Here is a 15,404-nt window from a genome sequence, read left to right as displayed (position 1 = left end):
GGAGGAAGATTTACCAAGCAAGTGGATAGCAAAAAAAAAAGCAAGGGTTACAATCCTAGTCTCTGATAAAACAGACTTAAACCAATAAAGATCAAAAGAGACAAGGGCATCACACAATGGTGAAGAGATTAATGCAACAAGAAGAGCCAACTATTCTAAATATATATACACCCAGTACAAGAGCACCCAGATACATAAAGCAAGTTCTTAATGATCTACAAAGAGACTTAGACTCCCACACAATAATAGTGGGAGATTTTAACACTCCACTATCAATATTAGACAGATCAACAAGACAGAAAATTAGCAAGGATAACCAGGACCTGAACTTAGATCTGGACCAAGCAGACCTGATAGACAACTACAGAACTCCCCACCCCAAATACACAGAATATATATTCTTCTCAACACCACATCACACTTAATCTAAAATTGACAACATAATTGGAAGTAAATCACTCCTCAGCAAATGCAAAAGAACTGAAATCATAACAAACAGTCTCTCAGACCACAGTGCAATCAAATTAGAACTCAGGATTAAGAAACTAACTCAGAACTGCACAACTTCGTGGAAACTGAACAACCTGCTCCTGAATGATTACTGGATAAATAATTAAATTAAGGCAGAAATAAAGATGTTCTTCAAAACCAATGAGAACAAAGACACAACATACCAGAATCTCTGGGACACATTTAAAGCAGTGTCTAGAGGAAAATTTGTAGCAATAAATGCCCACATGAGAAGCAAGGAAAGATCTAAAATTGGCACCCGGTCATCAAAATTAAAAGAACTAGAGGAGCTAGATCAAGCAAATTCAAAAGCTAGCAGAAGACAAAAGTAACTAAGATCAGAGTAGAACTGAAGGAGATAGAGACACAAAAAAACCCTTCAAAAAACCAATAAATCCAGGAGCTGGTTTTTTTTTAAAAAATCAACAAATAGATAGACCACTAGCCAGATTAATAAAAAAGAAAAGAGAGAAGAATCAAATAGATGCAATAAAAAATGGTAAAGGGTATCATCACCACCAATTCCACAGAAATACAAACTACCATTAGAGATTACTACAAACACCTCTAAGCACAGAAAACAGTAAATCTAGAAGAAATGGATAAATTTCTGGACACTTACACCCTCCCAAGACTAAACCAGGAAGAAGTTGAATCCCTGAACAGACCAATAACAAGGTCTGAAGTAGAGGCAGCATTAACAGCCTACCAACCAAAAAAAGTCCAGAACCAGAAGGGTTCACAGCCAAATTCTACCAGATATAAAAAGAGGAGCTGGTACCATTCCTTCTGAAACCATTCCCAACAATACAAAAAGAGGAAAACCTCCCTAACTCATTTTAAGAGACCAACATCATCCTGATACTGAAACCTGGCAGAGGCACAATGAGAAAAGAAATTTTCAGGCCAATATCCATGATGAACATTGATGCAAAAATCTTCAGTAAAATACTGGCAAACCTAATCCAACAGCACATCAAAAAGCTTATCTATCCATCACGATCAAGTCAGCTTCATCCCGGAGATGCAAGGCTGGTTCAACATATGCAAATCTATAAATATAATTCACCACATAAACAGAACCAAAGACAAAAACCACCTTCTTATCTCAATACATGCAGAGAAGGCCCTCAGCAAAATTCAACAGCCCTTCAATGCTAAAAACTCTCAATAAACTAGGTATCGATGGAATGTATCTCAAAATAATAAAAACTATTTATGACAAACCCACAGTCAATATCATACTGAATGGGCAAAAACTGAAAGCATTCCCTCTGAAAACTGGCATTAGACAAGGGTGCCCTGTCTCACCACTCCTATTCAACATAGTATTGGAACCTCTGGCCAGAGCAATCAGGCAAGGAAAAGAAACCCACATTGATAGGGTATGTCACAGGAGAGCAAGAGTCAACAGAAAGAGCTTCAAATAATAAAAGCTACAACGATTTGAACACTAAAATAAAGCTGTATTGGATTATAATTCAAAGTATAAAATAAATATCCATGAGTCTATACTGATATAAATAAGTGATTTTTTTAAATTAATAAATGGGGGAGAAGAGACAACTCTCCCATGCAGAATTCCAAATATAACTCCCCACATCTTATATGCAAGCTGCACAGAGTTAGTTCTTTCTAATGTGTATGGTGTGGAAAGATGAGGGAGAAAGTAACTTTATGGTGGAAAATCCTGACTACCTTAGCCTGATGATTAAGATCAGCAACAAAAGTCACAAATCATGTGGATAGCATGTACCCTTGATATGATGTGATGAGACTGTCACTTCCTCTGCATACCCCTCAACTTTAGTCTATTTATGGAAAAAACATCAGATAAATTTCAATACGTGAGCATCCTACAAAATACTTGGCCAATACTACTCAAAACTGTCAAGGTCATCAAAAACAAGGAAAAATCTGGGAAACTGGCACTGCTCAAAGAAGCCTAAGGAGACTAACGACTAAATGTAATGGGGTATCATGGATAAGGTCCTGGAACAGAAAAGGGATATTAGGTAACAAATGGGGAAATCCAAATAAATATAAAATTTAGTTAATAATAATGTATCACTACTAGGTCGCTATTTGTAACCAATGTACTGTGCTACTGTTTTAGTCCTTTTTCATGCTGCTGGTAAAGACATACCAGAGACTAGGCAATTTCCACGTGGCTAGGGAAGCCTCACAATCATGAGCGAAGGCAAGAAGAAGTAAGTCACATCTTACGTGGATGGCAGGAGGCAAAAAAAGAGCTTGTGCAGAGAAACTCCCATTTTTAAAACCATCAGATCTCAGAAGACTCACTCACTATCATGAGAACAGCATGGGAAAGACCCACCCCCAAAAATCAATCATCTCCCACTGGGTTTCACCCACAGCACATGGGAATTGTGGCAGCTACAAGATGAAATTTGGGTGGGGACACAGAGACAGACCCTATCACCAGGTAATATCATATACAGAGCATCAAATAGCTTTTAAACTTAACTTACTTCTCAAATTTATTTTAATATTCCAGTCATTAATGTATGCTGAAGATAGAGGTGATATCATTCAAGCAAAAGCAGAATTTGAAGAATGTATTTTAAATACCAGTTGGCAGTACACTCAATGAATCCTCAGAATGTAGAACATAATTATATGTGTGTCAGAAGAGGGGATCACCCAGGTCTGAAAATGAAACTGAGAAAGTACAGCTTTCATGGGGTATAGAATGTTTTTGTCCAAAAGTTATAAGAATGTGAAATAAGAGGTTTAAAAATGATTTTTTTCTTCAATAGAGTAAAAGAGTAGATCCTATGCTTCATTTCACTGCTGCCTACCTACAGCAAATGATGTATGTTTCTAATACAATGGATGGTGGCTTAGGAAGAGGATCTAATAAAATCTATGTTGGAGCCAAGAATAAAATCCAAAGAAAATGCTTCTAATCACCCTAATCAATTCCCACTGTGCACCAGAGAAGGGCTCACATTTAAACCCAGTATTATTATAGGTATTTAGATTAGTCAAGAGCAGTGCTATAAGGATGAGAAGCTCAAAATTTTAATGTAAAGCCATTTCCTAATTTTTTAATATTTTCCATTTTTCTTCCTTCTCAGTTAAAGTCATAATAATAATTTGTAAAGCTTTCAAGTCATGCTTCAGATTTTTCAGTGACCACGTTTTTATGAGACAAAAAGTTGTGTGAAAAAGAACAAAATGCAAATAAGAAATGTGAGTTCAATTGTGATTACTTCAGTGTGCACAATATTGACAAGTTCCAAAATGATGACACCTGCAGTAACTATGTATTTAACTTTCTATTTTCCCAATAGAGACATTTGATTGCCAAGGAAGCAATTAAAACCAGAACTCACATACTCCATATTTTTGAAATCTGAAGTTAATTCTGTATAAGCATATCTCATGGCTAGAGACCAATTAGATGTAAGCAAGGGGAAAAAAATCCTTGCCAAATGATTTTGACCTTGTGATTTTGCTCATTTCCTTAATACGGTCCTGTGGAAGTAAGACTGCATGATGTCCTGGGAGGTCCACTTGACTGATAGTTCCAGGGTTCTAATTTTGTTCTAAAAAGCTCTAAAACACTGTGGACTCTTATGCAAATATTGTTGAGTCTCAGACAGGTTATACCACAGAACATGATGACCTCACTGTCACCCAGAGAAGGGAGGAGAAGTCCACATTAAAGAGTACTGTATACTGAACTGTATTGTAGGAGGAGCCAACAAATTAATGTATTTTTTTTTCAAAGTCAGATAGAGTAGTCAGTCTGGTTTACATAGGTCCAACTACTCAAGAAGGTCCAATCCAAAAGATGAGATGCTCTGGGAGGCCAAGGCAGGCTGATCAAGTTCAAGACCAGATTGGGCAACATGATGAAACCCCAGCTCTACAAAAAATACAAAAATTGGCCCGGTGTGGTGGCATACACCTGTAGTCCCAGCTACTCGAGAGGCTGAGGTAAAAGGATTCTTTGAGCCTGGAATACAGAGGTTGCAGAGTGCCGTGATCATGCCACTGCACTCCAGCTTGGGCAACAGAGCAAGATTCTGTCTCAAAAAAAAAAACAAGAAGAAAGAGAGATGGAATGGACCAAGCAGAGGATACATGACATGACTGGTTCCTGATTATGCTCAGAGAAGGAAGACAGGTTGCTGGTCATATAGGAAGGATGATATGCACCATGCGGAAAACATCAGGGTCTTGGTTCCACAGATTGGAATTCAGGATTGGGTTTCTGGCACTACAGGACACTGGAATGCTAAACACAGAGTAACACAAAGCCAACCCCATGATCTAGGCTACCTCAACACAGGTCTGCACAGGTTGCTCAGGTACAAAGATTACCAGGACAGTATCTGTTACAATTACATTCTACTTCCTAGAGAAACTATTAAACAAAACTCCCAATTTCCTCCCCATCCTAGTCAGAACTGGTATCAAGACCAGGAGTAAAGGATGTTTGTTGCTGTTCACTTCAGAGCCAGTGAAAGACAATGACTGTAAAAACATAAGAAATGACTAAATTTACCTCCTAAATTTTTTTATCTTACATTTTTAAAAATGTTTCTATGCTTTCCTTAGAATCACTAATGTAATTGGTAAATACAAATACTATTCAATATATGAACATTCCAGCACCGGAGATAGGTGGAGTTTGTATTATTAATTTCACATTGATAGTACATAAGACATTAGAAACATTAAAGAGAAAATAGTTGTTTGAAATTGTTACATAGGTAGAGACTAAGATAAATATTGAAATAAGTTTGTTCAAAGTATAAAATCATTTATCAATGTACAAAATATGTTATATTACATGACCTTTATTTTCTGACTGCATTTAAATTGTATCCATCGTCACCTTCACTAGACTGTGAAGGTGGAGAATGCATATTATTCATCTTTATAACTTTTCCTTTTATAAAGGAAGACTGACTCACAGTAGGTACTCTTTCAATGAATGATTTCAAAAGGGATATTTTAAAACCAAGGTTATGATGTTGCTGGAAGGATTTATGATCTTGACTTTGACAATAGGTTAAGTGTACTAAAAATTATGCCTATTCTACCCATACAGTTGATCAACAAAGCAACAACATTATTAACAACAAGTACAAAGCCCCCTGGAATTTCCTGAATTCAGTTTTAATTTTGTCTATAGGGAAAAAAGTTGCAAGGAAGTGATGGTGCAGTAGCACTGAAATACAATTATCAAACTGCATGAAGGTTGAGTTTAACAACTCAAGTTCCATTGAGCTTTATTATTATTTTTGGCATGCAAATTTAAGTAGTTTATTTTTAAATATTTTATCGTAACACACTTTTCCTAGTAAAGGAAATTCTCCGACATTGAAATAAAATTGGACAACCAAGGAGTAAAAGAGGGAAAGAGATAGTAACAATCAGCTTATCAATTTTAGAGCTAAAAATTAATGTGAAGTAGAAATAGTGAAAGATAACAGACAAACATATTATTTCAGGTAACTCATTTATAGTACCTCGTAAATGGAATAAGGATTTGGTTATATAAAAACTATCTTACAAAGAAGTATCAGTGGAAAGATATGACATCCATGAACTGTGTTGAATGGCCAGGGTGAAAATGCTGCAGCACACAACAGCCCAGGACTGACAACAGCAGCCACTGTGATTGTCAACTTGTCTTTCATAGGTGGACCACAGGAACTTCCATAAATGGGTGTATTGTCTAACCATTTCCTTTGTATTACCATAACATCCAACGTGTACCCATGGCTTTAACAGTAGATTGTTTAGAACCTAAACACAAGGAAATTCTTGGAAATTGATTGAAAATCATTAATTAGAATTGAGCAATAGTTGCTTCTTTAATCAAGCATGAGCTCTCTAGCATCTCAAAGTCATAATTACTTCTCAAGATGGAGGCCTGGCGTTATTTGCCATTGATCACTAAACTTGAGTTGCTAAACTCAGCCTGCCCAATCGCCATGTCATTGACCAAAGAAAATGTCTACCTTATCTTGCAAATATTCTCTCGTATCTCTTGATTTCTCTTGCAAACCTTTGGGAAGAACAGATGATGCTGTGATGAAGGCAAAAGATATTCACAAGGCCATCCAGACCAACTGTCTTAACTCATGCTATCAATGGGGCACTATTATACTTAAGACGATCCGTTTCTTTCCACTTTTCATGTACAAATATTCATAAGGTCAGTGTTATTTTTAAATGTCTAGAGTGATTTCAACTAAGTGTGTATTTTTTAAATGCCAAATATGTCAAGAACCAGTTATTGTATTCTTTTATCTCGCAACTTTTTTTAAAGGCAAGAATTAAAGAAATTGATATCATCATGTATCATTGTCATTAATTATCAGAACTTCACAAGCTATACATCTAGTTGCCCAGCAAAACTCGAAGATGAAGTCTTTGTAAAATGCAGAGAGATAACACGATATTGAGAATGTACTATTTTGCTGAAGGTCCTTAGTCATCCAGTAGGTTCATTTTTCTAAATGCCACTTCTCTCCTTCAGTGGTTTTGATTAAAATTCCAAAAATAGATGCAACTCTTTTGTAATATAGCAGGCAAAATGTAAAGCAGGCCATATTAATCTGTCAGCAAGCTTTAAATATTCTTTTTCTTGCCTTGTGCAAAACAAGCCTCATCTACCATGTACTTTCATCCCTCTGGCTTCCTTCCGGTTATTGATCTTTGTGTTATTTCTGCAAGCACATGAAAAGATTTTATTATGTGTATGAATTAAGCTAAGATGCATAGAGGCTGCTTTATTCAGCTGAATGTGTCTTTAATACTCTTCAAAGTGAATCTGTTAAAACCATTAAGAGCCGTTTCCCATTATAACTTTTAAAGTTACTTGATAGCCTTACACAGTTTTACAACATGCACTAAATATAAATGAAGAGCAAATAAAGATAAATATTATACATCGGGGGGACTCATAAAACCACTGTGTAATTGTCCTGTCCTCTAGCCAAGCCCAAAAAAGTAGCACATAAAATCCTATTTTTAATGTTTTACAATTTTTGTCAAAACTTTGGGACTGCTCCCAAGATAAGGCCATATGCTGAAATCGGCATTAGGCCTAAATTTCTCTCTTTCTCCCCATTAAAACAACAAAAGAACAAACAAAAAAGGGGAAATTCTGGCTTTTTAGTATCAACCTTTTTAATAGGAAGATTATGTTTTTTAATATTAAAAGCAAATTATTCCTCAGGGATTTATTTTTCTATAATATATAATACTGAATGTTCACAATACATTATTTTAAATAGGAGATGAGTCTCTTGCTCCACAGCATAAATACATACCATGCTATTCTAACAACCAAGAAACAGTTTATTCTCTTAATTACTTACAATTGCTTTATTCTCTAATAACATATACGACGTGTTAAGAAAATAAAAGTAGAAACAATAAGGAAGAGTCTCTGTGGAATTTACAGAATCCCACTGGATGAAGAATGGAAATCCTGAGCAGCTGGAGCAGGGTGGGGTGGCTGTCTAACACTAATTTTGGGTGTCCAACTTTTGTGACAGCCTGCCTTGTGCTAGCCTGACTCCATCTTAGCTGTAAACTCCATTTTTTTCCTCTCCTTCCCTGCCATGTCTCTGTCAGGTGCATAACTGGACCACATTGATGCTGTGCTTATGTCACGCTGACCCTGTGCTTATATAACCATTGTAACTACATCCTGCTTGGCAAACGCACCTGCTATTGTGTTTAACTCTCCTTGGACCCCACATGGTGATTGTTTGGAAAATACTCTGTCTGCAACCATGTCCCTCCAACCTGCTCATTCTGCTGCTGTAAAATTCTGCTTCAGCTAGGCTGCCCCTCCCCTACCTAAATCAAGGTATAAAAAGAAATTAAGCACCTTCCTCAGGGCTGAGAGAATTTTGAGCATTAACCGTCTCTTGGTCGCCAGCAATAAAGGACTCACAATTGGAACTCAGAGTGTGGCGCTCTCCTGCTAACTCCCTCAGATATAATACTATAACAATAAAAGATATAAATCTTTTATTCTCTCATCAATTACATTACTAATAATACCATCACTATAATAATATTATAGTCATTATATTACTATAAATTAATATTTAATTGATCAATCTCCAGAAATGTATAATTTATATACTCATCCAAAGATTATGCACTCTGATATCAGACAATATGATAGCTTTGTATTCAGAAAGCATATTTTAACAGAAAAAAAGTCAAATGATAATTTTAAATAGACTTTAAAACAGTGTACAAGTAAGAAAACATGTTTTTTTAATTTCAAAAGTTGAAGGAAGATATCCAGTCATTTAACAGTCTACAGAACATATGCCAGTAGATTTCATTAAAAAATCTATGTACAATATAAAAAGAGCTGAAAACAATATTCACTGTAAAAATAACTTAAAACAAACTTTTCAATTTAAAATATTATCTATCGCACAAATACATCATGCAAATGGAAAACTAAATATACTGCATTCTTTAGTGTAGCCAAATAAATTCAGATTGAGACATCATTTAGGTATGGAAATATCTATTTAATATAGTTTTTTTTCGTCTGGCAGTACTGGTCCTGGCCAAGTATTTTATGCATAAAGAACAGCTGTATTTCAAACCCTTTTTATTGTAATAAATACTAAAGCAACATAGGAATATTTTATTAATGTAGGAGTAATGTTCAAAAATGGTCTGAAAAATAAATGCTTACTGTTCAATTTCATAAAATATGAACTTCTTGAAAGACTAGAAGCTTTTGAAGCTGAGAAAGTTCATCTCTAGTTTTAAGCATTTTGGTGACTAAAATGAAATGGGGAAACAAGAACCAGAGTCAAAATCCATGATGTATAAAAAGGTGAGCATAATGAAGCAAGATTTTAAGCTCTCTGGGAATAGACCAATGCACAGAAAAATTAAATTATACCCATGAAAGAGTGACTATTTCTGCCCCTGATTCACTAAAGTAGAAAGGAATTTTCAACAATAGAAAGGAAAAAAAAATTATTTCATGGGCAAAAGGTTTGAACAGGCATTTGATAAAAGAGGCTATTAAAATAGCCCAAGCATATGGGAAGATGCTCAACATAATTATTCAATAGGAAGTGCAAATTAAAACACAAAATAAGATACTACTAAACACACATCAGTGGCTAAAATTTAAATGGCAAACAACTGTGTCAGCTGGCTGGATGTGGTGGCTCACACCTGTAATCCCAGCACCTTGAGAGACTGAGGTGGGCAGATCATGAGGTCAGGAGATTGAGACCATCCTGGCCAACATGGCGAAACCCCATCTCTACTAAAAATACAAAAAATTATCTGGGTGTGGTGGTGTGTGCCTGGAATCCCAGCTACTAGGGAGGCTGAGGCAGGAGAATCACTTGAACCCAGGAGTTGGAGGTTGCAATGAGCTGAGATTGTGCCACTGCACTCCAGCCTAGGTGACAGAGCGAGAGTCCATCTCAAAAAAAAAAAAAATTTTAAGTGTCAGCAAGAATGTGGAGCAACTGGAACTCTCACTCATACAAGTTGATGGAAGTGGGAATTGATACAATAATTTTGAAACAGTTCTTAATAGCAACTATAAAAATGAAATATATACCTACCCTATGGCCAAATAATTTCACTCTTACATATATACCCAAGAAAAATAAACATATATGTCCACTAAGATATAAGACCAGAATATTTTTAGCTATTTTCTTTACAATTGCTTAAAACTAGAAACAGCCCAACTGTCCATGAACAGCAGAATAGATATTTTGTGGAATATTCACCACCCTAGTTAAAAATAAAAAGACCTATTGATTAATACAATTAACATGACTGATTTTTACAGTCATAATAATGAGCATATATAGACAAAATAACACATTATAGACAAATAATGACACAAAATAATACAAACTGTGTGATCACATTTCTGTTAATAATAGAATGAGTTCTTGTTTTGTTTTGTTTCTGAGACAGGTGACCCTGTCACAAATACTCTGTCACTTGGGCTGGAGTCCAGTGGTTTGATCATAGCTCCCTGGAGCCTCTACCTCCTGGGCTCAAGCAACCCTTCCACTTCAGTCTCCCAAGTCTAGGACTACAGGCATGCACCATTACACCTGGCTAATTTTTGTATTAAAATTGGAGTATTTGTTTTGGGATGAGATTTTGGATAGGTAGGTTTTGACAGGATATGAACTCTAGGGAAATTTCTGCTATGCTGGAAATGTTCTATGTCCATCTGACTGGTGGTTACAGTTACACAATTGTGTGTGTGTGTAGAAATTTGAACACATTAATACATAAATACACATACAGAAATTATCACCTGAGATTTTGGTGATTTTGGTACTTTATAGATGTTATATCTCAATAAAAAATTAACAATTAAAGATTTTATATCTTAATGCCAGAGATGGGTATAAGACTTATCTCCTTTTAATGGAGGGCACTGATGCCGGATAGCTTGTTTTCCTCCTCAACATGAAGAGCCAACAAATAATTTGTTTTCTTTGGCATACTAGTCCTCTGCCTATATATGATATATGTATTAGTGTCTGAGGGCTGCTGTAACAAATTACCAAAAACATAGTGCCTTAAAACAACAGAGATTTATTCTGTCACAATTTTAGAGCCCAGAAGTCCAAAATCAAGGTGCTACTAGGGCAATATGCCCAGGGCTGCACTCCCTCTAGAAAAGAGCCCTTCCTTGCCTCTTACAGTTTTCTGGTGGCTCCAAGTAGATGACTCCAAGCTCTGCATCTGCCTTCACATAGCTTTTTCTTCTGGGTCTCTGGGTCTCCTCTTCTGTTATAAGGGACTCATCATTTGACTGAGAGTCCACCCAGAAAATCCAGATGTCTTCACTTAGAGGTTTAATTATTTCTGTAAAGACCTTTTTTTCAAATACGTCTTTCTTTTCTTTTGGGTATATACATAGCATGTGATTGCTGAATCATATGGTAGCTCTATTTTTAGTTTCTTAAGGAAACTCCAAGATGTTCTTCATAGTGGCTGTATTAATTTACATTCCCACAAACAGTGTACAAAGATCCCCTTTTCTCCACACCCTCACCAGCATTTGTTATTGTCTGTCTTTGGATAAAAACCATTTTAACTGGGCTGATTTGATGTCTCATGTAATTTTGATTTGCATTTCTCTGACAATCAATGGTGTTTAGCAAATTTTCATATGCTTGTTTGCCATTTGTATGTCTTCTTTTGAGAAATGTCTATTCTGATCTTTTGTTCACTTTTTGATTGATTAGATTTTTTCCTATGGAATTGTTTGAGCTCCTTATATATACTGGTTATTAATCCCTTGTCAGAAAAATGGCTTACAAATATTTTCTCCCATTCTGTGAATTGTCTCCTCACTTTGTGGAGTGTTTCCCTTGCTGTGCAGAAGTTTTTAATTTGACATGATCCCATTTGTCCATTTTTGCTTTGGTTGCTTTGCTTGTGTGGCATTACTCAAGAAATCCTTACCAGATCCAAAGTCCTGAAGAGTTTCCTCAATATTTTCTTGCAATAGTTTCATAATTGGAGGTCTTAGGTTTAAGTCTTTAATCCATTTTGATTTAATTTCTGTATATGACAAGACATAGAGGTCTAGTTTTATCCTTCTGCATATGGATATTCCATTTTCCCAGCAACATTTTTTGAAGAGACTGTCCTTTCCCCAATGTAAGTTCATGGCACCTTTGTTGAAAATGAGTTCACTGTAAATGTATGGATTTGTTTCTGGAATCTCTGTTCTGTTCCATTGGTCTAAATCTCTGTTTTTATGCCAGTATCATGTCATTTCGGTTACTATAGCTCTGTAGTAATTTGAAATCAATTAATATGATTCCTCCAGTTTTGTTCTTTTTGTTCAGGATAATTGTGGCTATTCTGGGTCTTTTGTGGTTCCATATAAATTTTAGGACTTTTTTTTATTTCTGTGAAGAATGTTATGGGTATTTTGTAGGTATTGCTTTGAATCTGTAGATTGCTTTGGGTAGTATGAACATTTTAGCACTATTGATTTTTCCAATCCATGAACATGGAATATCTTTTTCCAACATTTTGTACCACTTCAATTTCTTTGATCAATGTTTTATATTTTTCATTGCAGAGATCTTTCACTTTTTTGGTTAACTTAGTTTCTAAGTATTTCATTTTATTTGTAGCTGTTGTAAATAGGATTATTTTCTCAGTTTCGTCTTCAAATTGTTCCCTGTTGGCATATAGAAATGCAACTCATTTTTGTATGTTGATTTCGTATCCTACAACTTTACTGAATGTGTTCATCTGTTCTAATAGTTATTTAGTGGTGTCTTTAGGTTTTTCCAAATGTAACATAATATCATCTGCAAACAAGGATAATTTGACACAAGCACCCCTGTGGCCACCACAACTGGGACAGCAGTGTGTCAAACCTGAAGCCAGCCCCGTACTGGGTCTTGCACAAGGCCCATGGTAACGACTGCCTGGCTACCACCTATGTTCACTCAAGACAATCAGCAGTTGCCAAAGCTAGCCAGACTATGTTTTTCCCTTCAGGGGAACAAGGTCCCACTGGCCCTGAGAGGATCCAGAGATGGCATCCAAGATTCAAAGCCTAGAGTCAGAAAGCTTAGGAATCTACCTGGTGCTCTCTTCTACTGTGGCTGAGCTGGCACTCAAGCCATAAGACCAAGTCCTTCCTACTCTTTCTTCCCCTTTCCACAAGCAGAGGAGTCTCTCAATGCCCACCACTATCCCAGGCCAGCAATGAGTGCTGCCCAGCTACCACTGATGTTCATTCAACGCCCAAAGGCTCTTCAGTCAGCTTGTGATTAATGCTGCCAGGCCTGGGACTCTCTCCTCAGGGCAATGTGTTTCCCCCTGATCCAGGTGAAGGTCAGCAATGCCATTCAAGGACCAAGGGTTGAAACTGGAGACCCCAAGAGCCTTACTTAAGCTGCAAAACAAAGTCCCCTTTATTCTTCCCTCTCCTATTCTCAAGCAGGAGTCTCTCCCCATAGCCACCACAGCTGGGAATGTGCTGGGTCACAACTGAAGCCAATATGTCTCTGAGTTTCACCCAAGGCCCATGCAAGTACTGCCTGACTACCACTGCTGACTATTCAGAGCCCAAGAACTCTTTAGTCAGCAGATAATGAATCCTGCCAGGACTAGATCCTTCCCTTCTAGCTCAGAGTGCATCTATAAATGTCATCCAGGAGCTAGGGCCTGTAATAGAAGCCTCAAAACTCTGCCTGGTACTCTATCCTACTGTGGCTGAGCTGATATCCAAGTTGCAAGACAAAGTCCTCTTTACTCTTCCCTCTCCTCTTTTCAAGTGGAAGGAAGGAATTTCTCCTAGAGATGCGAGCTGTGCTATCTAGGGTTGGGGGAGGGGTGGTGCAAGGAGTCCTTAGGCTGACCCGGCTAGTATCTCACATGCCTCCCCAAGTCCACTGGCTCCAAATCCAGCACAGCCCCAGGACTTGCCCGGGAATTGCAGTCCTTGTGGCCTAGGCTGTCTTTCAAGTTTATTTAAAACCCCAGAGCACTTTAGCCCACATTGGCAAGGCTTGCCAGAAGCCAGAACTCAGGTTCTGACCATTGGGATGGGTGATTCCCCTCTGGCTAGAACTAGGCTAAATGCTCCCTCCGTGGGTGCTGGCTGAGTTCTGCCCAGGGTTGCTTTCCACTGTGACAGGTCAGCACTGAGCTCCAGCGAAAAGTCCCAGAATCACTGCACTCTCTCTCCCTCCAAGTACACAGATGCTCTCTCCATACCACACAGCTACTGCCAGAGGATGGAGAAGGCGTGGCATCAGGGAGTCAAGACTATTTTTTTCTATCCTCTTCAGTGCCTCTTCCTGTGATACAAAGTTAAAACCAGGTGCTGTGATTGCTCACCTGATTTTTGGGTTCTCATGAAGGTGCTTTTTTCTGTGGATAGTTATCCAGTTTGTTGTTCCTATGGGGAAGATGCTCAGTGGAGGCTTCTATTCAGCCATCTTGCTCTGCCTCCTTTTTAAAACAAATTTATTACCATAATTAAATAGCTGAAGTTATATAGTGAATACTGAGCAATTATTTATACAAAAAAAATTGTTACAAAAATTATAACTAATTTATGAGTATTGTGTTCTTAAAATGTAATTTCATTTACAAAAATTTGATTTCCATACAAATATTTAATTACCTATGCATAGACTGAAACCCATCTTTGTTATTTAAAATGCAGTCATTATTGCATTACAAGAAACAACTTTGACTTTCACCAACAGTGTAAGCAATCATCTCAAGCCAAATATCTTTATTCTTCTGTCCTCTCAAACGTAAAAAGGCAATTTTCATTTGCTCAGTATCTGCATTGAAATGGAGAATTGCCTTTTGTTGTGCAAAAGACAAGATTCTATAAGAACTGCTAAGAAGTATTTCCCTGCATTAACATATTATGAGGTGTGGATTTTTTAAAGCTTTTCTATTATCAGTACTGTAATTGGACAGATGTCTGCCACATACTCCATTTCTGCACTAAGAGCCAGATTTTCCTAAGAGCTGACTATTGGAAGCATTTTAAATTATAACATAAAATACTCATTGAGTATTTTGCAAATGAAAATTTTAGTCATTCTGAAAAGTTTGTAGGTGTTTTAGAGGATGGACTTTAAAATGCAAAGCACAGGCAGTAGGACAAGATGTAGCAAGCCAGACACAAGAACACAAAAGAACAGCAGAAGCTGAGGGCTAGACTTTTTACCTGAGTCAGTAGCTGTGTCCTATCATGGAGGCATTTTCCTCAAGACATGCTGATTCCAAATGGTCTGGCAAGGTGGGGCTGGATGTCAGAAGTTAGCCTACCCAGCTTAGGACGAACCACTTGGCTACAGATGCAAGCTAGAGGAAAGCAG

Source organism: Aotus nancymaae, unplaced genomic scaffold, assembly GCF_030222135.1.
Source record: "Aotus nancymaae isolate 86718 unplaced genomic scaffold, 86718_ANA_hifiasm-v0.15.2.pri h1tg000022l_1, whole genome shotgun sequence".
NCBI classification, from domain to species: domain Eukaryota; kingdom Metazoa; phylum Chordata; class Mammalia; order Primates; family Aotidae; genus Aotus; species Aotus nancymaae.
This window is presented reverse-complemented; position numbering follows the sequence as displayed.